This window comes from Oryctolagus cuniculus, chromosome 17, assembly GCF_964237555.1.
Source record: "Oryctolagus cuniculus chromosome 17, mOryCun1.1, whole genome shotgun sequence".
Lineage (NCBI taxonomy): Eukaryota > Metazoa > Chordata > Mammalia > Lagomorpha > Leporidae > Oryctolagus > Oryctolagus cuniculus.
In genome coordinates, this window is record NC_091448.1 from 9,712,629 (window position 1) to 9,735,278 (window position 22,650).

At 38.7% G+C, this 22,650-nt stretch overlaps 1 protein-coding gene across 2 annotated transcripts in view; it reads right to left on the reverse strand.

Moving 5' to 3' along the window:
• Nucleotides 1-22,650, reverse strand: part of KCNJ16 (potassium inwardly rectifying channel subfamily J member 16) — a 62,578-nt gene that overhangs the window by 37,981 nt on the left and 1,947 nt on the right. Inside the window, exon 2 of one of the 2 annotated variants that reach the window (XM_008271761.4) lies at nt 12,176-12,300. The exons of the other annotated variant lie outside the window; for it this stretch is intronic. The gene's annotated coding sequence lies outside the window, so the exon portion shown is untranslated. The remainder of the gene's footprint in view (nt 1-12,175; nt 12,301-22,650) is intronic. 2 annotated transcript variants of the gene reach the window in all.

Sequence of the window (22,650 nt, forward strand, 5' to 3'; positions counted from 1 at the left end):
TGTAACAAATGCTCAGTGATGACAATTTTCTGTGGACAAATTCTATGCCAATACAAGGATTTTGGGAGCAATATTTTCTGCTATCTCTTGGAATGGTAACCTGTGGCAAGTCATAAGCACCATGTTCAGGAAACATGACATTGTTCCTACTTAGTATTTACTTTCAAGTGTGACTTCTTGTAGTATCTATGGGGACATTGGTATAATACATTTCAATATTGTTAAATCTATCAATTATAATTTATTTAAAACACAAAGATGTTACATAAAAGTATTTTACTATGTCTGCCACCTTGTTTGCTGGTTGTATTTCTCTTCCTTATTCCTTTATTGAGTCATTGGATTGTTATAGTGATTTAAATATCTTTTTTTTTTTCTTTTTTGACAGGCAGAGTGGACAGTGAGAGAGAGACAGAGAGCAAGGTCTTCCTTTTGCCGTTGGTTCACCCTCCAATGGCCGCCGCGGCTGGCGCGCTGCGGCTGGCGCGCTGTGGCTGGCGCACCGCGCTGATCCGATGGCAGGAGCCAGGTACTTATCCTGGTCTCCCATGGGGTGCAGGGCCTAAGTACCAGGGCCATCCTCCATTGCACTCCCTGGCCACAGCAGAGAGCTGGCCTGGAAGATGGGCAACAGGGACAGAATCCAGCGCCCCAACCGGGACTAGAACCCGGTGTGCCGGCGCCGCAAGGCGGAGGATTAGCCTAGTGAGCTGCGGCGCCGGCTGTGATTTAAATATCTTACTAGCCTAACTTTTCAATCCAGAAGGCATCTGACTATACAATACACACTTTCACTTAATGCTAGCCACTCAAATTCTTTCAACTTCAAATTAACAAATGCAACTCTGACTGACTAATCAATAATCTTTTCAGCTAGAACATGTTTTCTCATAGAATATTCAACTGATATTCCTACTTTTCCAACCACTAACTCCCTTCACCGCCTGAGAATATTGCTATTGCTGCCATGAAAATAAGGAGCAAAAGGTAGTCTTGGCCAAAATAAGTGAGTTAGTTATTCCACAGAGACACTCCTTACGGTTTCTTTTATTTTCACTTTGACTTTTTCCAAAGCCTTAAGTAAATGCAAATGTTCCTATTGTTATTTCTCTTTAGGCTAGGAAGTCTGGAAAATATAGAGGAAGCTTCGGAACACAGGGCTGGCTGGGACCTAAGAGAAGTTATGGAAGAAAACCTGAGTCAGAGCTGTTGCGTCAATATCCAAATCCCAATTTTCTCCATGTTTATGGGATAACTATTTTTGAGAATGTGGTATGTCTTTCACCTTTATCCAAATCCACGGTTAATTGTTCCTTTTTTTTTTTCTTTTTATTTGGTCTTTCTCTTGTGAGACTTGTTCTTCCATTTCATTTATTATACGTACTAAGATTGCCTACTTACTGCCATCTAGTCAAATTCAAATAGTAGTGACAAGTTACAGAACGGTGGTCAGCATGCTAATAAGAGTCATACAATAAATAAGTAAACAAGTGTTTTTGTCTTGCATCCCATAAAATCCAAGAACTCAGAAAACCCAAGAACGGAAAAAAAGAATTATTAGAATGGAAATGAATGCAAATTCCTTCTTCATTTCATGGCATTTCTTTACTGAGGAACATGTTGAGTCTCCCGTCTGCATCACCATCTTTTACAGGTTGAATGTGGAAATGGATCTTTGTAAATGTAATTAAGGTACGATCATGCCAATGGTGTGGGGCCTCAATCCAATGTGCCCGGTATCCTTGTAAAAAAAATCTGGACACAGAGAAGGCCACAATAAGTTGGATGCAGAGATTGGAGTTAAGCGACCAAAAACCAAGAAATAGCTGCAGCTACCTGACGCCAGAAGGTGTAAAGGACCATCCAGAGGAGGAATGACCCCATCAACACCTGGATTAGATTTCTCGTCTCCTAAATTCTCAAAAAATAAACTTCTGGGGTGGGCATTGTGGGTGGTGCAGCAGGTAAAGCTGCTGCTTAGAATGTCTGCCTCTCATGACGAAGTGCTGGTTGGAGTTTCTGCACCTCCATTTCTGATTCAGCTTCCTGCTAATGTGCATCCCAAGAGACAGCAAAGACAGCTCAACTGCTTGGCCCCCTGTCACCCATGTACGAGACCTAAATGTTGTTCCAGACTCCTGGTTCTGAACTGGCCCAGGCCTGATTATTGTGGGTATTTGGGAAGTGAACTAAAAGATGGCAGATATCCTCTCTCTCTCTCTCTCTTTCTTTCTGTGTCATTGTGCCTTTCAAGTAGATGAAACTGAATAAATAAACGGAAATAAATATTGAAAAAGAAATTCTCCTTTCTTAAGCCATCCAGTTTGTTGTACTTTGTTATACCAGCCTTAGGAAACTAGTATGGCATCCACATTTGAATTTGAAAGGCTATTTTACATTTTTAAAATTTTATTCCATCTACCCCTTCCTTTCTGAAGAATCTTTTACTACCTTTCAACCTTTGCAGATTGATGGGTGTAATGATTACTTTTAGTTCATCAACTTGACTGGGCTAAAGGGTGCTTAGCTGATAAAGCATTCCAGTTGTTTGTGAGAATGTTCCCAGAAGATATTAGCCTTTGTATTAGTCAACTGATGGAAAAGATCATCTTCACCAATGTGAGTGGGCTTCATCCAATCCATTCAGGACTGGACAAATAAGAAAATGGAGAAAAAGTGAATTCACTCTCTATTCTAGAGCTAAGAAACCCCTCTTCTCTTGCTTCCATACATCAGAGCTCCAGGTTCTTAAGGCTTTGGACTCAGATTAAATATTTCACTAATGGCTGCCCTGGTTCTAAGGCCATTGGAATCAGACTGAATTACTCACCGGCCTGCCTAACTCTCAAGCAGCAGATGGTGTACCCTGGGAATTCCTGGCTTCCATAATTGCATGAGTCAGTTTCCATAATAAATCTCCTCTTTATCTTATCCATCTGTCAATCCACCTACCTACCTATCTACGTACCTATCCATCCATTCATTCACCGATCTATCCTACTGTGTCTGTTTCTCTGGAAAACCTTTATAATATGATTGACTAGTACATATTTTAATTACTTCCAACTGTAGAACTAGATGTCCAAGTATGTAACTCATACTCTGGGTTTGTTTTCCACAAATATGACTCTAGGTATTTGGCTTAGTCTTAAGATGTCACATTATAAAGAGGTGATGGAAATGTTAAGATATTGCTCTTTGACCTTATACACTTTCTACTGATCACTGGATATGTCTTTCTGGGGAATAAACCAATAGTTTATTCCACATTCTGAATATGCAGGCTAATGGTAGCAAAAGCATACCTGATAGAAGTTAAGTTATTTTGATCCTATATGAAAACTAAGATGAATAAAATGATTAAAACAATAAAATTAAAAATAAAAGGTTTGCTATTGTTCATCCCAATGTGTTTCTAGGGAGATATTTTAGAATTATATAATTTATACTGAAGAACAAATTTTGAATTTTTTATATTATTCATTGTTCTGGTTTGTGAATCATGCATATAACATTCTTTCCTACCTACCCTAAATTTCATCTCTCATCAAGGCTGATGTAGTAAAAGGGTAATTCAAAAGACTTTGTGAAAAAACAGAATTAAAGTTTATTTTAAAGCAAAAATTTTTGAAATCCACAGATAATTTTTTCCAATATTCATTTCCATGAATTTTTGAAGACAATTGTATATAATTTTCAAAAGTTTTTTTCACTGAAAGATACCTTTAATTTCATTTTCCATGAACCTTCTGAAGTTCTCTGCTACACACTTGACATCAATTCATTGAAAGATTGATGTCCCTCAACCCTCAAGTTAAATGAATATATCGCATAGAAAGGTGAATAAAGGAGAGGAGAGTCTTGATAGAGTGGGGCATCTGAACGATTCGAGGGGATAGGCTCAGCTCAAGCACAGCAGCCTCTAAGTGTCTACTAATGCCCTGCTGAGTAACAGTAGGGACTCAACACCCCTCTGGGACAATTGCAGAGAACTAGTCTTGCAAACTGCAGAACAGATGGAATAAAAGCATCAGGAGGAGGGCAGTGTGTGTGTGCGTGTGTGTGTGTGTGTCTATGATAGTGTGTACACGTGTGTTTTAGTGTATACTGGGGTTAGGTTTCTTGAGAGAAAGAAGGGCTCCAAATGAATACTGCATGTTTTCAACTTGTTTGCCGCATATGCTGTCAATTAGAAAATCCTATTATATGTCATTCCTAGGTCTTATTTTTTATTCTTTACCCCAAAGAAATAAATGTGATTCATTAGACTTCCCCATTATACTGAAGGAAGGTAATGATGTTAGAAAATTCAAGTTTTCAGAAGTGATCTGTGTACACAGGAAGTTAGTAAGCAATTTAAAGACAAGGTTCAAACAATAGAAACTATCTTATCGTCTAAATTGTATTTTCATTTTGGTTTTACTTTAGATAACAGTCAAATGAGTGGCAGATGGTCACAAGAGAATATAGTATTAACAGGAAGGGAAGTAGATACCATGAATGAACTCAGTGGAGGACATACACCTTGCTTAATTCATCTGGGAAGACATGATGTCAAAAGCAGGTTTGGCTATAACTCTGAAAGACATGCTTAGATGGGTGAATCATTTGGAAGGGGAATTATATTCTAACAGATGGGAGGGAAGAAGACATTTTTATAAAATCGGAAAGCTGGAGTCACCTAAGAGATGTGGCAGCAGCGAAGGCTAAAATATGACACTGGATCCAAACTGAAAGCATTCTACTTCCTGGTTAAGGATTTGGAAAGCTTTTCAACAGTCTTGATGGAATAGAGCATCTGGATGACTCAAGGGAATAGGCTCAGATCAAGCACAACAGCACCTAATTGTCTATGAATGCCCTGCAATAGTAGACATTTCACAGTTTTGTATTTAATTTATTTGAAAGAGGGAATTAGAGAGACAGGGGCAGACAGAGAGAGAGAGAGAGAGAGAGAGATCTTCCATCTGCTGATTCACTCCCCAAATGACCACAACTGCTGGAGCTGGGCTGATATTACCCTAGGAGCCAGAAACGTCTTCCCTGTGACTCATGTGGGTTAAGGGGCCCAAGGACTTGGACTGTCTTCCATTGCTGTTCCAGGTGCATTAGCAGGGAGCTGGATCAGAAGAGGGCCAGCCAGGACTTGAACCAGTGCCCAAATGGAATGCTGGCACTGCAGGTGGCAGTTTTGCTCACTATGTCACAGTGCCAGCCCTAACACTTACTATTTTTAAGATGTTTATTTTATTTCCACCTACTTGATAGGCAGAGAGAGAGACAGACAGAGATCTTCCACCTGTTGGTTCACTTTGTAAATGCCTGCAACATACAGTGCTGGGCCAAGCCGAAGCCAGGTGTCTTGAGCTCCATACAGGTCTCCAAACAGGTGACAGGGGCCTATTCACTCAGACATCATGTGCTGCCTCCCGGGGTCTCATGAGCAGGAAGCTGGATCAGAAGTGGAGTAACTGGGATTTGAACTCAATACACATGTAGATGTCCCAAGTGGTCCTTAACTTGCTGCACCACAATGCCTGCTGCAGAATAAGTTTTCAGTAGCCACCTGTTATTTCTGAGGAAATGAGTTAAGCAAAATGAAGACATTTGCATTTTACAGGTGCTGTGTCTAAAAGGGATAGCAAAATTATGCAGGAACACATTCCTAGTCACCTGGGTATATCAATCACAGAATACTAATGAGAAGGTGTAGGGCCTGGTAATTCAAAACAACAGTTACAGACTTTAAGTGTTTTTCTTATGAATACATTAAATGTACCCAATGAATTGGTAACTCAGTCTGAAAGTAGGGCTATGTGCCTGAATGAAATCCCTAATTCAGGCCAGAAAAGAAAAGTCCCTAGGAAAATAATGTCCTCGTATTTTCATTGACCTGCATTACCCAAATACAGAATGCAATTTTATCCTGCAGACATGTAACAAAGATCATCTGTTTTCTACTACGTAAAGGTTTGTAAGATGGCCAACAATGTTTTTAGGTAGACTTTCCTCTTAGAGCTTTCAAACCTGTAGAATTCTCTTTAAAGGGGAAAAAGAAAACAACAGCCCAGAACAATTACCCCCATTCAATTATAAAATCACTGCATCAGCCTTTCTACCCCTGACCCCTTGGACAGAAGCAGAAGCAGCAGGCTGTGCCCAGATCAGGTTGCTCTGTTGTACCAGCACAAATTCTTGGGCAGGAAGATAAGTCAGTGATTAAATCCGAGGCAGAGCCTGGAGCATGAATGCTTGGACAAATGATTGAACAGCATTCTTGTGGAGCAATGAGGCAGCTGAGGCTGGACAGAAGTGGCTTCTACCAGTTCCCTTGTCAAGGTCTCCTTGTTGAAAACACCCGTGCAGAATTCAGTACCAGACCCAGGGTGATGTCAGCAGTTATTGCTAGGGTCAGGGAGTACTGAAGCAGTCTCCCATTCTGCCTTTACCCCAAGTGTAATGTAATTAGAGATTCAGTTAGTCAGAGCTGTGTTCTCTGTAAATATTGGAGTGACTTCCTTTTACTCTTTTTATCTACATGTGTATTTCGTAAACAGAGATGTGTTAACCTTTCGAAAAATGTTACATGTGGTTGTTAGTCTAGTTTATAGATAAATATTTTTGCTCCTTCCCAGTCAGTTAAGCTTATTTAAGAGTGTGTCCTTGGGTTATAGACTGCCACAATTACAGAAACCCTGTAGTTTTACACTTCAGGAACTTAAGGCGTTACGTTTTTCCCACTGGCTCCTCCGAGTCAGAAACCCAATTTTTGAAACAAATAAATCAAAAAGGACTTCGGGTGGTTGTTCCCTTCTTGCATTACGAATCTGGGCATTCTGAGAGTTGCATGGAAGCAAGCACACTTCTGCTTCCTAGCAGTTTACAACACGGAAACGAGACACAATTCCTAACGCAATCTGGAAAAAAAAAAAAAAAAAAAAAGAAAAGAAAAAAAGCTCAGGTGGAGAATACTGGTGCTTAGACCACCCCTGCCAATTAATTGTGTTATAGAACAGATTCCATTAAAAGACCGGATAAATGAGGGGAGGGTGGCCCCAAGCATACAGCACAGTGCTTGGCATACAGCAGGTATTTAACATCTTCTGCAGTTCTGAAGATTTTTGTAGGTCCAAGAAGAGGACAAAAATGGGGATTTGAAGGAGAAATTGGCTTGATTTCCTGTGCACACCTCTGCCCTTCATATAGCACCATGAGGACAAAGCAGCTGCTTTAAAATGACAACAGAATAAAATTCTGAAATGTCTTGGTGAAAAAAGATTTGTAAAAATATTTAATTGAGTCTTTTTGTTCAATATATAAACTTTTTAAATTGAGGACTTTTAACCTACTGTACAATAGTCAGATATACACATTTTAAATAATTTAAACCCTGGGACAAGAACTGGCCATTGCGTAAAACTACTGTGATACAACAGCCAGAATAACATACATGAACAACAAACAAAATGATGGTGGCAGATAAGTGGTCGTGTACTCTCCAATATATTGCTAAAATTCCTGGATTAAAAAAAACTTAACTTGACTTCATTTGCTTCATTTGACTTCTTTTTTCATAAATTTATTTCTTTTAGTTTTATCATTTTTCCACATTCTACCACATTCACTTCATTTGTAATTTTTTTTTTTTTTTTGACAGGCAGAGTTAGACAGTGAGAGAGACAGACAGACAGAAAGGTCTTCCTTCTGTTGGTTCACCCCCCAAATGGCCACTACAGTCGGCGTGCTGCACTGATCTGAAGCCAGGAGGCAGACGCTTCCTCTTGGTTTCCCATGCGGGTGCAGGGCCCAAGCACTTGGGCCATCCTCCACTGCCCTCCTGGGCCACAGCAGAGAGCTGGACTGGAACAGGAGCAACTGGGACAGAACCAGCGCCCCAGCTGGGACTAGAACCCGGGGTGCCAGTGCCGCTGGCAGAGGATTAGCCTAGTGAGCTGCGGCGCCGGCCCCATTTGTAAATATTATATAATAAACAAATATTATTTTTTAAAAGTAGTTATTAATATCATACTGTGAGAGATTTATTATTATGATCATAACTTTGGAAAAAGGGTATTTTGTCATGTACATGGTATAATTCAGTGAGGCAATATTTATAACTATATGCCAAATGATATGACAACTATACAATTTTTGTACTCTACATATGAACATCCACAAATAAGAGAAATTACATGATATTTGGATTTCTGGGTCTGGTTTATTTCATAATGATCTCCACATCCATCCATTTTGTTACACATATGAGGTTTTCACTTTTTATGGCTGAGTAATATTCCATTGTTTATAAATACCACGTTTTCTTTATCCAATCAGCAATTGATGGACATTTTTGCTATTGAGAATTGTGGAGTGAAATTGACATTTTGAGATTCAATGATTGCTTACAGCCCTTGTCTCTACTATTGAAGAACAGTGTTTTTTCTTCATACACTATATATTTGTTGAATGTTTTACTTATACTTAGTGTAGTGTTAATCTTATGAGTATAAGGTAAAGTGAAAATGAATCTTTGTAAAAATTAAGAATGGGTATAGGAGAGGGAGGAGGAAGAAGGGTGGGAATGTGGGCAGGAGGGAGGGTAGGGTGGGAAGTATCACTATGTTTCTAAATCTGTAATTATGAAATGCATGAAATTTGTACACATAAAATTTTTTTTATTATTTTTTGACAGGCAGAGTGGACAGTGAGAGAGAGAGAGACAGAGAGAAAGGTCTTCCTTTGCCGTTGGTTCACCCTCCAATGGCCACCGCGGCAGGCGCGCTGCGGCCAGCGCACCGCGCTGATCCAATAGCAGGAGCCAGGAGCCAGGTGCTTTTCCTGGTCTCCCATGGGATGCAGGGCCCAAGCACTTGGGCCATCCTCCACTTCACTCCCTGGCCACAGCAGAGAGCTGGCCTGGAAGAGGGGCAACCGGTACAGAATCCGGCGCCCCAACCGGGACTAGAACCCGGTGTGCCGGCGCCACTAGGCGGAGGATTAGCCTAGTGAGCCGCGGCACCGGCTTGTATACATAAAATTTTAAAAAGAGAGGGCTAAGCTGCTATAAACATGAGATTGCAAATATCTCTTCAATATGCTGATTTCACTTGCTTTGAATATATTCCCAGGAGTGGTAGATCCACTTTTATGATCTGAGGAATCTCCATACTGTTGTACCAAGGGTTGTACCAATTTGCATTCCCACCAATAGTATAGTAGCGTACCCTTTTCTCCCCAATTTCCATTTACTTTATTTTCAGTGACTGTCACTGACCACCTTGAATATATAAGAGTATTTCAAAAACTTTGTGGAGAATGGAATTGAGAGCTGTCTATTTTGGTGTAAAAATGTATCTTTTTTTCGTAATATATATTTTCATAGACTTTTTGAGCATTTTTGTAGGCATAGATTTCAAGTTTTTTTTGTATGAAAATAAATTTATCTTTGAATTTCATTTTGTACAAACTTTTTGAAATATTCATGTAGCCAAAGTGTACCTGTAAGTTTCCCACCAGTAGAATTATTTATGTCTACCAAGTTTAAAAATAGTGCTGCCCACCCAGGAAAGGTGAACCTTTTGCTTCTTTTCCCATAGAGAACCATTTAAATGAATGATTTGAAATTACTCTGCCAAGAAATTTCAATCGTCCAGGAATGTTTCCATTTTTGAAGTACATTACATGTGTTAGTTGCTTCAGGTTCATTATTCCAGCCCTACTCTGAGCTTTATACTGTGTGTCTCATGGACCCAACTTAAAGATAAAAACAGAAGTTTTATAGTGGTAAACTGCCTTGGCCTAGACCAGTGGTTTCCAAGCACGAATGAATACCAGGATCAGCGGGGGGATTTGTAAACAGATTTGCAAGAGGCTATGTCCAGAATTACTAAGAAATCAGGTTGCACCTGCAACCTGAGCATGCCTGTTTCTTAGAGGTTCCCAGGTGATGCTGACACTGCTAGATCCAGACCACACTTTGAAAACCACACAGCTCAGAAGTGGTAAAGTCTAGATTAGGAGCTAGGTCTGCATGATTCTAAAACACATTTTGAAGCGACACTGAAAAGGCATTTGAGGACTTCTCTACTGGAATAGAAGAGAAAAGCAGTAGCTTATAGCGATGAGATGGTGAACCCAAGAGAAACAGATACTCAAATCAAAAACTTGGGGTCTGAACTCCTGTATCTGCCATGTACTAGCACCTCATTTAATTTACCTAATCACTTGTGTTTTCATCACTGCAAAAAGAGTCCTACTATTAAACTTTCACTACTGTCATTTAATTGTTTTAAAGCTAAAATGTGACAATTGATGTAAAAGATTTTGCTTAGCCTCAAAGTACTACAACAAATGTTGTTTGTTCTTTTCTTTAGGAACCAAATCAGAGAAGAAGATGAACAAAACAAGAAAAACAAAAATACACCAGAGAGTGATCTAATCTTTGGTTTAAAAGCTGAGACTACGTAAAAGGAAATGCCAAACACAACAAAGAAGTTTATTAGAAACTTCAGAAGTTCATTCATCTCAAGATGAATGCACTAATAGTTTTTTAGGGTGGGGAAATTGCCAGATTTTTTCCCATAGTGTATTTTTATAATTTAAAGTGCATACATGCCATTTCTTTCTTAAAGAGGAATTCTTTTAACGAATGTTGAAAATTTATCAATAGGTAATCATTTTGATGTAATTATTTTTTAACCATACAAATTTAGTGCTAATAGTTTTCTTCTTTAGGCAGTGTGATTTTCTTTCTATCACAGAATACTGAAAATATTTTACACTTAAAATAAAATTTTCTTGTACTGATTACTGGCTTTTTGCTTGATGTTCTCTCTGAAGGTGTAAATTTTAATTCACTAGTAACATATGCTTTGAACCAATGAAATACAAGATTTGCTGTGCAGTAAATGGCAAACAATATTTTATAGGTGACTTCATATCATGACTACTCTTTATTAAGTAATTGAAATAAAGAATAAAATTTGAATTGCTTCTACTTTCTCATGCAAGCTCTCATTGTAAATATCTCCTTGTCATCAGACATAATTTCTAATTAAAAACTAATACTCACATATTAATAATTGTCTTGAATTAATTAAGGAGAGACTTTCTATTCTATACTAAAAAAGCTGTGGAGGTTCATTGAGCTCTATTTTTAGCTACAATTTCCTGCACAAACAAATTATGTCACTGTTCAATATTTGATATTAAAGTCAACAAAATTCCGTATGTCATTAGGACCATAAAGAATGATTGCATTTTCCCCAACAATGAAACATTATATCCTTAGATTAGATATTAAACTTGTTCAATGACGTGCAATCATTAATGATCAGCGTTAAAGTTTTATTTGTGTTTATTAGCTGTGTTGAAAATGAAAAACCCCTGTGCTGGGCTATCTAGGATTCTACTCATTAAATAAAATATACATATCTTTTCTATTTCTGAATTGTGTGTTTTTATACTTTAAGTGCCTATAGAAAGACAGAGTAATTTAAAATGTTTGATGTGCAAAATAGAATACTTCAGTAAATCAACAGGAAGAAGCATAGAATAGGATAGTGGTGGTAGGATTTGATTCTATCTTATAAAATGAGCATTTCTCGGAGTTCACTTTGCATTATCTACAGAGATTTCTTGACTGTTGGGTACATGAGGCCACTTCAAAAAGTTTATGGTAAAATGGAGTTTAAAGATAAGTTTATTTTTGTGTCAACAAATTTTGAAATCCACAACATTTTCTTCATAAGATTTGTTTTTTATAAAATTTTTGAATATTCCTTGTAAAATCCAAATTATGTTGTAACGTAAATTAGTACAGATATGAATTTATGGGGAATTGAGTTTCTTCAGAGGGCATAGATTAAAGGCTAAAACAAATACTTTAGAGAAAAACAATTCCAAATTCAGCTATGTCACCTACTAGCTGTGTGACTTTCAACACATTATATGACCTTTCAGTGTCCCTGCTTCCTTGTTTGTAAAAATGAAATCTGTGATAAGGATTGAAAGATCAACATTTTTAAAACACTTAGAACAATATACAGAAAGCGTTTAGAAGCCTGTGTTTGTGAAATAAAAATCAAACATACATTACAAATAAAAATTCTTCTGTAATATGATACATGTTTCTTTGCTATTTGTAAATGAACATTTCATAAATTTGTCTACGTACTCTTGTATTGTTCATGAAAGATTCCAAAATGTTTCCTTTTGATGACTTAGGAGATAGAACACATGGGATGTAGAGACAAATCCTTTAGTGAATTGTTGAGATCAGCTGTTATCATGAAGCTATCTCTGTGAATCAAAAAAATATGTCTGAAATACACAGCATCTACCAACTAGATAAAATTGATCAAAGGAAAATTGAGGATGATTAGGGTGAAAAGTTGATCAAACACATTCTAATAATGAAATAGAAAGAAAAATCTATGGAAGATGACACTGTTAAGCAAGTACTTTTCATGATGAAGCTTTGGCATAACAATAAAATGTGTTTATTCATTTTAATTTATTTGAAAGAAAGAGATAGAGAGATCTTCCATCTGGTTGTAAACTCCCCAAATGCCTGCAAGTTCTGAGCCAGGCCTAAACCAGAACTCCATGGGAACTCCATGGGTCTCCCATGTAGACAATAGAAACCCACATACTCAAGCCATCATCTCTTGCCTCTCAGGGCATGTATCTACCGGAAGCTGAATCAGAGTAGAGTTGAGACAGGATCCCGGGTGCTCTGATAAGAGATGTGGGCATTCCAAGTGGTGGCTTAACTGGATGTGCCACAGCACCCACCCCCAACCCAACATTTTGAGTACTTTTTCCTATCTCAAACTTTAATGTGTTTGTATGTACATATTATATATAAAATATGCATATTATTTATATATAATGAGTGGTCAAGGAATTTTGCTACTTTTTCTTAATGCATCTCTGTTGGTTTTCTCAGCTTAAAAGAGTTATAAGCTACACAAAAGTGAGACATTGAAAGAGTGGTAGGTGGCTTAGAAAAGTAGCATAATTATGTGAATTGTAGGATCTGGGTTTGTGTGCAGATTTGGTTGCTATCCATTCAGCACCACCACTCTACAAAATGATATAAAACAAAGACCAGAGAATCTTACAGAACCCAAACTTATTAAAATATCAACAAACCATTCCCTAATGTTTTGCTTTTAAAAGTGAAAGCAATCTGGCATCAGATAGCCAGAATGAGTTTCTGAAAAACCATTAAAATTTTAACACTCTGAAACTTGTTCAAGTTCAGTGCTCTTAATCCATCCTTGTAGCAAAACAACTTCATTTCTCTCCATATCTGAATGAATTAAGATTCTCTCCAACCTTTCAGTGAACTCTTTGGTATCAGAATCAATGTCTTAATTTGTTTTTCTTCAGAATGGGAGTGTCAGAGGTACATACTTGGATTGTATGAATTTCGATAAATTGGACTAATTATACCAGAATTCCTTTCCCTTCCTCTTTCTGTGCTAGCCTGGGCCATGAGAGATACTAATACCCATATAGTTTTTGACGATAAAGCATAGGAAATGAGTAGATACAGAAGAAAGAATAACCCTGATAAACATATACCATGTTCTTTTGTAGAGTTAGCTGTACAATGATTCATTCCTTTGGGTAGTAGGCAAATAAAGTTGAATTCATTGGTTCCTTGCCATTGGGAAGAAACTAATAGGTTTGGAAAGTATGAGAAGTGCAGTATGCCTAGAGTGCAGAAGCAGAGCTAGAGGGATTCCTTTTGCTATCAATATCATTTGGGGCAATATAGCACAAGGAGTGAGCAACTTGAGAAGGAAGAAGAGTCTTGACAAGTAATCACTTTTTGTTAGAGATAGTTCTAGTTTTTAGAAAAACCTACCTTCCATCTAAACAAAAGTGTTTTCTACAAAGTGAAAAAACACCATTAATTAGCTTCTTTTATCACTTCTGCCTTCTCCACATTTCCTATTAAATTATCCCCCATTCCCAGATTCAATCCCAGTAAGAGGTAAAAGAGTTCAGTTTTAGGACTGCAGTTCTAAGCAACTTGGAAATAGAAAGGATGATGATATTAATGTCCTCCTGCATGTGCTATGACCTGGGTCCTACCCTCTCCTGTAGTCTTTGCTTTACTATTCTGCTTCCACATTCACTTCAAGAAACCTTACCAAGTGCCAGATTGAATATCTATGTTTCCTCAACACCTGTTAAGACTCTTTCAATTCAAGTAATCTTATTCTTTAAACCTAGAACACAGGAATGTTGTACTTCCATCATAAAACTTCCTTGATTCCCCAGTTACTGTGATTGTTCTGCCAATGCCTTCATTTGCTAGACTTTGACTTTCCCAAAGTAAAGGAACTGATGAAATAATCTTTATATACCTAGTGCCCAATGGACTAAACCATGGAACATACTTAGAAGGATTGAGGTGACATTTGCTCATTTCACAAAACGAAAAAGATAACATTGTGTCTGTTGAATTCACCATGATTACTAAATGCTAATTTTTTTAAATTTATTTATTTGTTTATTTGAAAGTCAGAATTACAGAGAGAGGAGAGGCAGAGAGAGAGAGAGAGAGAGAGAGAGAGAGAGAGAGAGGTCTTCCATCCTCTGGTTCACTCCTCAGTTGGACACAACGGCCAGAGTTGCGCCGATCTGAAGCCAGGAGCCAGGAGCTTCCTCCGGATCTCCCATATGGGTGCAGGGGTTCAAGGACTTTGGCCATCTTCTGCAGCTTTACCAGGCCATAGCAGAGAGCTGGATGGGAAGTGGAGCAGCTGGGTCTTGAATTGGCACCCATAGGGGAAGCCAGCATTTGAGGCCAGGGCATTAACCCACTGTGCCACAGTGCCAGCCCCCTGAATGTTGTATTTTGATGTCTAGAACAATTAGGTTCACAGTACTGTACTCATTATAGTAATTATCTTGTACCGTTTTGTGCACAATTAGTGTATTTTACACACAGAGACAGCCACTCACACACCAAAGGCATGGTGATTGAGTTTTGGACGTTTTTCCCTCTCTACCTGCCATCTCTGTTCACTCTGTAACCTTCTGCATCTGTTATACAAACTGCTCCAAAATATCAAAACCCAATTCCATGCATTACTGGAGAAATGTATCCACTGTTTACATCCCCAAAGGACAAGGATGAGCTGACACAGTTGTTCAGGAGAAGTACATGAGAATATTCTGCCAACAGAGTATCACATAGACACATTTTTCTGACTTTGCTGTACTTAATTGCTGTGAGTGCAAAGCAGAGTTCATTTTGCTAATGTTATGTTTTGTTTGGGTCAGTTTTTTGAAATTTTACCTTGTTCAGCTTTGTTTTTCTGAATGTTTCTTTAGCTTTTAAATTCTCAGTACAAATGGTGTGACCTCAATGTTGTTATCTAATACAATTAAATAAGTGTTTAGTCACAAGGAAATGAGATTATCTTCCATTCCCATAAAGCCCTAATTTAAATATGTGTAACTCATAAAGTCTTAGATAATTTGCTCAAATTAGCTACATGGCTTTCTCCTTGGGTGTTATATCTAGCCACCCACAACTTGGCCTAATTCCAATCTAAAAAAAAGTTAAACATACAAAAGCAGCAATCTTGATGTGACAATCCTGGTGAATAACTCATAGTGTCTCACATTCTGGCACCTTCATAAAGTTCACTTGCAAGTACAGGAAGGGTTTCATCATGTCACTTACAAATAGAACTCAATAATCCAATTACAAGAGCATTAAAAGGTCAGTTAATAACTTAATTAGTTTATCAGGGATGACTCAGCGAGCCTTTCTGGAGCTAGTTGGTGAGGATGTTCAGTTCTTGTTCTGCAGACCTATTGTGCTGCCCTCTGTTTAGGAGAGCCTTGAATCGGAGATCGGCTGGACAATTTTTGTGGTCCAGTTATTAGGTGCCTTGTTTTGTTAGGTTACTTTGGATTGTTTTACCAACGTAGAAACAGAATGTTCAGAATCACCCATTGTTTGGATCAGGCTCACATGAGATTAGAAGAGCACACAGTTGGGAAAAGCCTGGTCCAGTTTGTAGGTGAGTGGATGTTTTTCTGGAGCAGAGCCAAGTAACTAATCAAGTAGTAACCAAACCCAAGAATTTTGTCTAATAAAATCATCCTTTAATAGTGCTTCTCAAAATTTTCCATTGAAAAATCTCACAAAGTAGAAGAGAAATCAGAGTATTGCCCTTATCCTTACCAAAATCCTGAGATATCTGAGGATATAACAAAATGAAGTGCCCAAGCTCAAAAATATTCAACAGTCTTGCTATTTTTCCATGAACTGTGTGCTAGTCTTGGACTTATTACCTGAATTACAAAAAATAGTTATTGAAATTACTTGTTAGTTAAGTTATTTAATTTCCCTTACTCCCCATCCAACTATTGAGTTAAATTAATGCTTCTGAAAGGTATACCATATTTATTCTATGGTTTCTTATAGCTACTGGTATACTGCTGCTACTGTGAATAGTTATTTGTAGGTTGGACTCATTATATGCAAAAACAAACAAACAAACAAAAATGCAGTAGAGCGTGTATGATACCCAATGCATTTTATAGTCAGTGAGTTAAATGACAGAGGAGGCAAAGCCACTAAATAAAGTGTTGGACTGTAGGTTATTGTAATTTTTTTAAAATTTTGTTTATTTAGTTAAAAAGAAGGGTCTCTCTCTCTCTCTCTCACACACACACACACACACAGAGAGAGAGAGAGAGAGAGATGGAGGTAGTATTCTGTCTGATGTGGGATGTGAGCATCCCAAGAATCAGCTTAATGTACTATGCCAAAGCACTTGCCCCTAAAATAATTTGTACTTAGTCTAAATTAAAAGACATTGTTTTCTCTTTGATCAAATTGCATTATTAAAAACTATCGCGCCGGGCCAGCACTGTGGCACAGAAGGTTAATCCTCTGCCTGTGGCACCAGCATCCCATATGGGCTCAGGTTCTTGTCCTGGCTTCTCCTCTTCCAATCCAGCTCTCTTCTGTGGCCTGGAGAGCAGTAGAAGATGGCCCAAGTACTTGGGCCCCTGTACCCACTTGGGAGACCAGGAAGAAGCACCTGCCTCTTGCTTCAGATCAGCGCAGCTCCAGCCTTTGTGGCCAAATGGCGATTGAACCAACAGACGAAAGACCTTTCTCTCTGTCTCTCTCTCTCTCACTGTCTGTAACTCTACCTCTCAAATAAATAAATAAAATCTTTAAAAAACTATTGCACTGAAAATTCTGCATTAAATTATCATCTATGTCCACATGCAAATGATGGTGTTTTTAAGCCAATCAACATTGTGGGATTTTACACTCATATAATTAGTAAAGTATGTTTTTAAGCCAATCAACATTGTGGGATTTTACACTCATATAATTAGTAAAAAGTGCAACTTTCAACTTAGGACGCCTCAAGACTGGATGGCACAACACTTGGTTCATCAGGTTGATCAAACCCCAGTCTGGATGCTGCTATAAAGTTCTGTGTTAGATGTGATGAACAGTTATCCCAAGTAGACTTTGCATAAAGCAGATCACCATTTATCATGAGTGGGTCTCATCCAATCAGCAGAGTGCCTTGAGAGGCAAGACAGGTTTTCCAAAGGAAGGAATTCTTAAGCCTGCGATTTCCCCTAAGTTTGCTTATTTGCAAATTAAGCCTCTAGACTGCAAATTTGGCCTCTAGACTACAATGTAAACCCTTATTAAAACTTGTCAGCTCCTTCACCACGTAAATAAATTCTTCAAAATAAATCTTTCCTTCTCCCCTTCTTTTCTCTCTTTCTCCCTCTTTCTTGTCCTCATCCTCCTCTTTGCCATCTCCCCACCGCCCTTTCCGCTTCTGGTCTCTCTGGTTTTCCTTCTTTCTTCTCTCTAAGGACCCTGTTGCTTCTATTCCTCTGAGAAGCCTGTGTCATGCACACAGTTACCAAACCATAGGAGGAAAAAGACAGCAACTTCAGGGTAATTGTCAGAGTGACTTTTTGCCAGTGGAAAATCCTGTAATAGAGTTGGCGATAAAAACAATATTTCAGTGTCTAAATGCTTTGAATTTCAAAGACATGAGCAGGATAACATCAGCCTACCACAAACTTGATCACCTTCCTGCTTTCCTGGAAAAAAACTGCAATTTTTAGGGAACTCAGCACATTTCATATCATGATCATAGTAGACCACTCACTGCCCTTAATTATTTACAGATTTGTCTTTCCTGCCAGTCTTAGGGCAGGGACAATATCTTGATTATCATTGTACCCAGACTATGTAATACAGTAGGACTCAACAAATGATTCTTGATTGCATAGAAACATGGCTCTGATTTAGAATATAATTAACTTCAAACATTTGACAAAATGAAGTATATGCTTATGTCACGTTTGGTAAGACATACCATTTTCTATAAAATAATAACTAAATGTTTGTTCACTTCTAGAAAGAACAAATCTTACAAAATGTAGTCTAAAGCCATGAAGCCATTTGGAGTCTTTAAAAGTGTACTTATATGAGCAAACTGAAAAGACGAATTAGTGTGATATGTAGAACACATCAAGTTGAAAGTCACCTTCTTTATGTGGAGTTTTTGGGCAAACACAATTTGGTGCTGTTTCTCACCTAAACAATTGACTTTTTTTTTTTAAATAAAAGATTTATTTATTTATTTGAGGGGCAGAGTTATAGACAGAGAAATGGAGAGGCAGAGAGAGGTCTTCCATCCACTGGTTCACTCCCCCATTGGCTGCAATGGCTGGAGCTGAGCCAATCTGAAGCCAGGAGTCAGGAGCTTCTTCTTGATCTCCCACGTGGGTGCAGGGGTCCAAGCACTTGGGCCATCTTCCACTGCTTTCCCATGCCATTAGCAAAGAGCTGGATTGGAAGAGCAGCAGCTGGGACACAAACAGTGGCCCATATGAGAGGACGGCATTGCAAGTAGAGGTTTAGTTTACTATGGCACAGTGCTGGCCCCTAAAATAATTTGTACTTAGTCTAAATTAAAAGACATTGTTTTCTCTTTGATCAAATTGCATTATTAAAAACTATAGCGCCGGGCCAGCGCTGTGGCACAGAAGGTTAATCCTCCGCCTTTTTTTAAAAAAAATAACTTTTTCTTTACACTTGTGAACAATTTCAGATTTCTTGGAGGGGTAAATGCAGAGTCAAGGTAACTGGAAAAAGTTGTGTTTACTAAGGGAAGGCCTCTAACAAAATGATACATCTATCTTACATCTGCTTCCTTGATCTTAGGTAAACCACAGGAACAAGAAGAGGAATGAATTTGATTTCATCTTTTAACTTAAAATCGGCTGTAAGGAAAACAGTCATTCCCACATATGTTTAATGGAGTAAAATAGCTATGAAGCCCAGGACACAAATATCCTAAAAACGGTGATTAAGGAATTCTGTTCTCAGTCTGCAGAGCTGAGCAGCTGAGAAGGTGGGATGCAGCTGGGCCAGCACAGGAACCTTGTGCACATGATTTTCTGAGTGTAGAAAAACTATTTTTTTCTGCAGCTGGGCCCTTGGGCACAGAAACTGTAACCCAAAGTCTCTTATTTGGGGTTATTTTTTGTTTTCTGCAAATATCTCGGAAGGACTGCTTATCTGGAGTCCCCACTACCATGATTTCCAACAAAGGAACCAATTGGAGACACCACAGCTGATGACTGTGCTTAACTGCTCTCTTCTCAGCAGAACGTGAAGAGAAGGCACATTCTAAGCAGGAGAGTTACTGGGAGAATTCACTGCCAAAGAAATCCACTTTTACTTCGTAGCTGCCCATCTGTCAGCGGCATCTGGGATGAGCCAGACAGAGCCTGGTTCAGTCAATGGGGTTTGTGCATCCTGAATAAGTCTCCTGTTGGGGAGCACATCTTTATCTCTTCACATACAGTGATAAGACATCTTTCATTTACTCTACTGGGCATGCTAGAAGTACATGTCTTCATTTACACTCAATATACATACTAACTGTGCTTATTCTCACATTTGTATTTTGTTCCTCTGCCTGTCCTGCCTGTCATCCACAATATTCTTCTTCCTCTCCCTCTCTCTCCTTTTCCTCTCCTTCCTTCTCATCACCCTCCTACCCACATTCCCTACCTCCCATAAATCCCCCCTCCTCTGGTATTTGTCAGCATCACAAAAGCATTCTCTGACACACCTGGCTTGCAAAATCTTCTCTATCTTATAAAAACTATGGCATACCCGCTGGGCCTCAGCTATGACGACTGTCACTCTTGCAACTTGGCTTTAGTCACGCTGGCTTCATTGCTGGTTCTTGAAAATGTCACAGGTACTCCTGCCTCAGGGCTGTTCTGTCTGCCTGAGTTGCTCTTCTCCAGGTCATTTACATCTCTCAACTCTTTATCACCACAGAGTCTTGGATCAAATATCATCCGTTTAGGGATGCTGGCTTATAATTGCAAATCCATTATAGGCAATTTTGAAGATGACTTCCAATGACCTTCATCTCCAGATACTAATAGATCTTTGTAAAAATTAATAGTGGGAATAGGATAAGAAGGAGAAGAAAGGTGGGGGCATGGACAGGAAGGATGTAGGGTGAGAAATATTACTATGTTCCTAAATTTGTATATATAAAATACATGAAATATGTATACCTTAAATAAAATTTAAAAAAATAAACAAATAAGAGTGTGAGCTCAACTAAGAGAATCATTTCCAGTTAAAGGTATATAACTAAAATTAGGGGCTGGCACTGTGGCATAGTAGGCAAAGCCACCGCCTGCACTGCTGGCATGTCATATAGGAGCCGGTTCAACTCCCAGCTGCTCCATTGCTTTCATTGCAGCTCTCTGCTATAGCCTGGGGAAGCGGTAGAAGACGGCCCAAGTCCTTAGACCCCTGTACCCATGTGGGAGACCCAGAGGAAGCTCCTGGCTCCTGGCCTTGGGTTGGCACAGCTCCAACTGTTGCAACAAATTGGGGAGTGAACCAGCAGATGGAAGACCTCTCTCTCTGCCTCTCCTTCCCTCTCTGTGTAACTCTGGCTTTCAAATAAACAAATCAATCTTTTAAAAAAATAAAACTAAAGAATGTCAGTTGCAGGATTAAATTAGAAGATGACTGTGGTTCCTGTCCTTCTTACTCACTTGCTGTAAGAGAAGCCGGTTGTTACATGGTGAACTGTTCCACAGAGGCTCATGTAGCAAGGAACTGAGGGAGCACTCTAGTGAGTGATGAGTGGAGAATGGAGACATTCATTCAGCTGAGCATGAAGGCACCAAATCCTGCCAAATACCAGTGAGTGGACTTAGTGGAAGATCACCCCTAGGCAAGACTGGAGATGCTTGCAATTCTCATGAACACTTTGACGGTAGCATGGAGCAGACTCAGACCCAAAGGATCCAAACAAGCCTGGATTCCTGGTCATAACAACTCAGATTGCAAATGCTTGTTTTTCCAAACCGCTGTTTGGGGTAATTTGTAACATAACAATAGAAAACTGAAAAGTAATACAGGTATAATATTTCCACTACTCTGCCCCCACCAACAGTTCTTACTCTCATTTTATTTCTCTCCATGTCATTGACTACCATTAAGCATATTATATATTTATCTATTTATGTTATTTAATGAGTGTTCCCCAACTTCTACTAAGTTTCACAAAGGCAAGATGCTTTGTCTTTCCCTATTCATTGATATACCCTTAAGGTCTAATCAATATCTTTTACAGGGTAGGCAATCAATAAAGATCTGTAAAAGAAATGAAGTGCTGTGCTACTCAATGACAAATTCCTTAGCCTTATAACCTCAAGAGAGTGCTTTTATCAGAATACACAATGTGTCATTGACTCATGATTTAGAACTTTCTTCATCACACATAAATATTTATGGAGAGGATTAATCCGTGAAAAAATTAGCAGAAAATGTCTCTTCAGTACAGTACCAACCAAATGACTGGATGACCCATTTCAGTACCTCACAGTGGTTAGTGACCTAGAGTTTATTTTTTCCCCAAAATTTATACATCCTCCACTACAGATCCAATGATTGTGTCAATGTGCTTAGGAGAAGGGTGCTTTTGGTTACTGCAGTGAAAGCAGCCATGGTAGGTTCTCAAGGACTAAGGCTTTGGTCACTTGGAGAGATATAGACTCTGTAAATTACAGCCACTCCATCTGTTGAAACCAGTATCTATGGAGAATATCACCCAGAGGTTCACAAGGATAGGCTATTGGCACCAGCCACATCCATGCAGGATGAGCACACGAGGGAGATCTCTGTGTAGCTCTTCCTCTTTGCACTTTGGATCAGTGCATTAGAAAAGTTAGAATAGATTGTGACAGTGGGAAACACAGACGTTTGCATATTCAGACAAGAATAAATTTGCATCTTAAAGGAGTTATATGACTTTTCCAATAATATACAGCCAGAAAGTGGAAAATCCAAGCCTCATGTATAAATGAATATAACAGCTCCTTTACAAGATTGAGGTGAAGATCCAGTGAATATAACATGTAGGCATCCACAGCACGGGAGGCACTTAAATGCTTATTTCCTCTCCCTGCTATAGAAACATTTATAGTCCATGTGATGCTTGAAATAATGACATTTTCCACGGACTCTTTTCTAATGTTAGGATTGAGTCCACTTTTTCTAAGACTAGGAAGTAGTACAGAGTA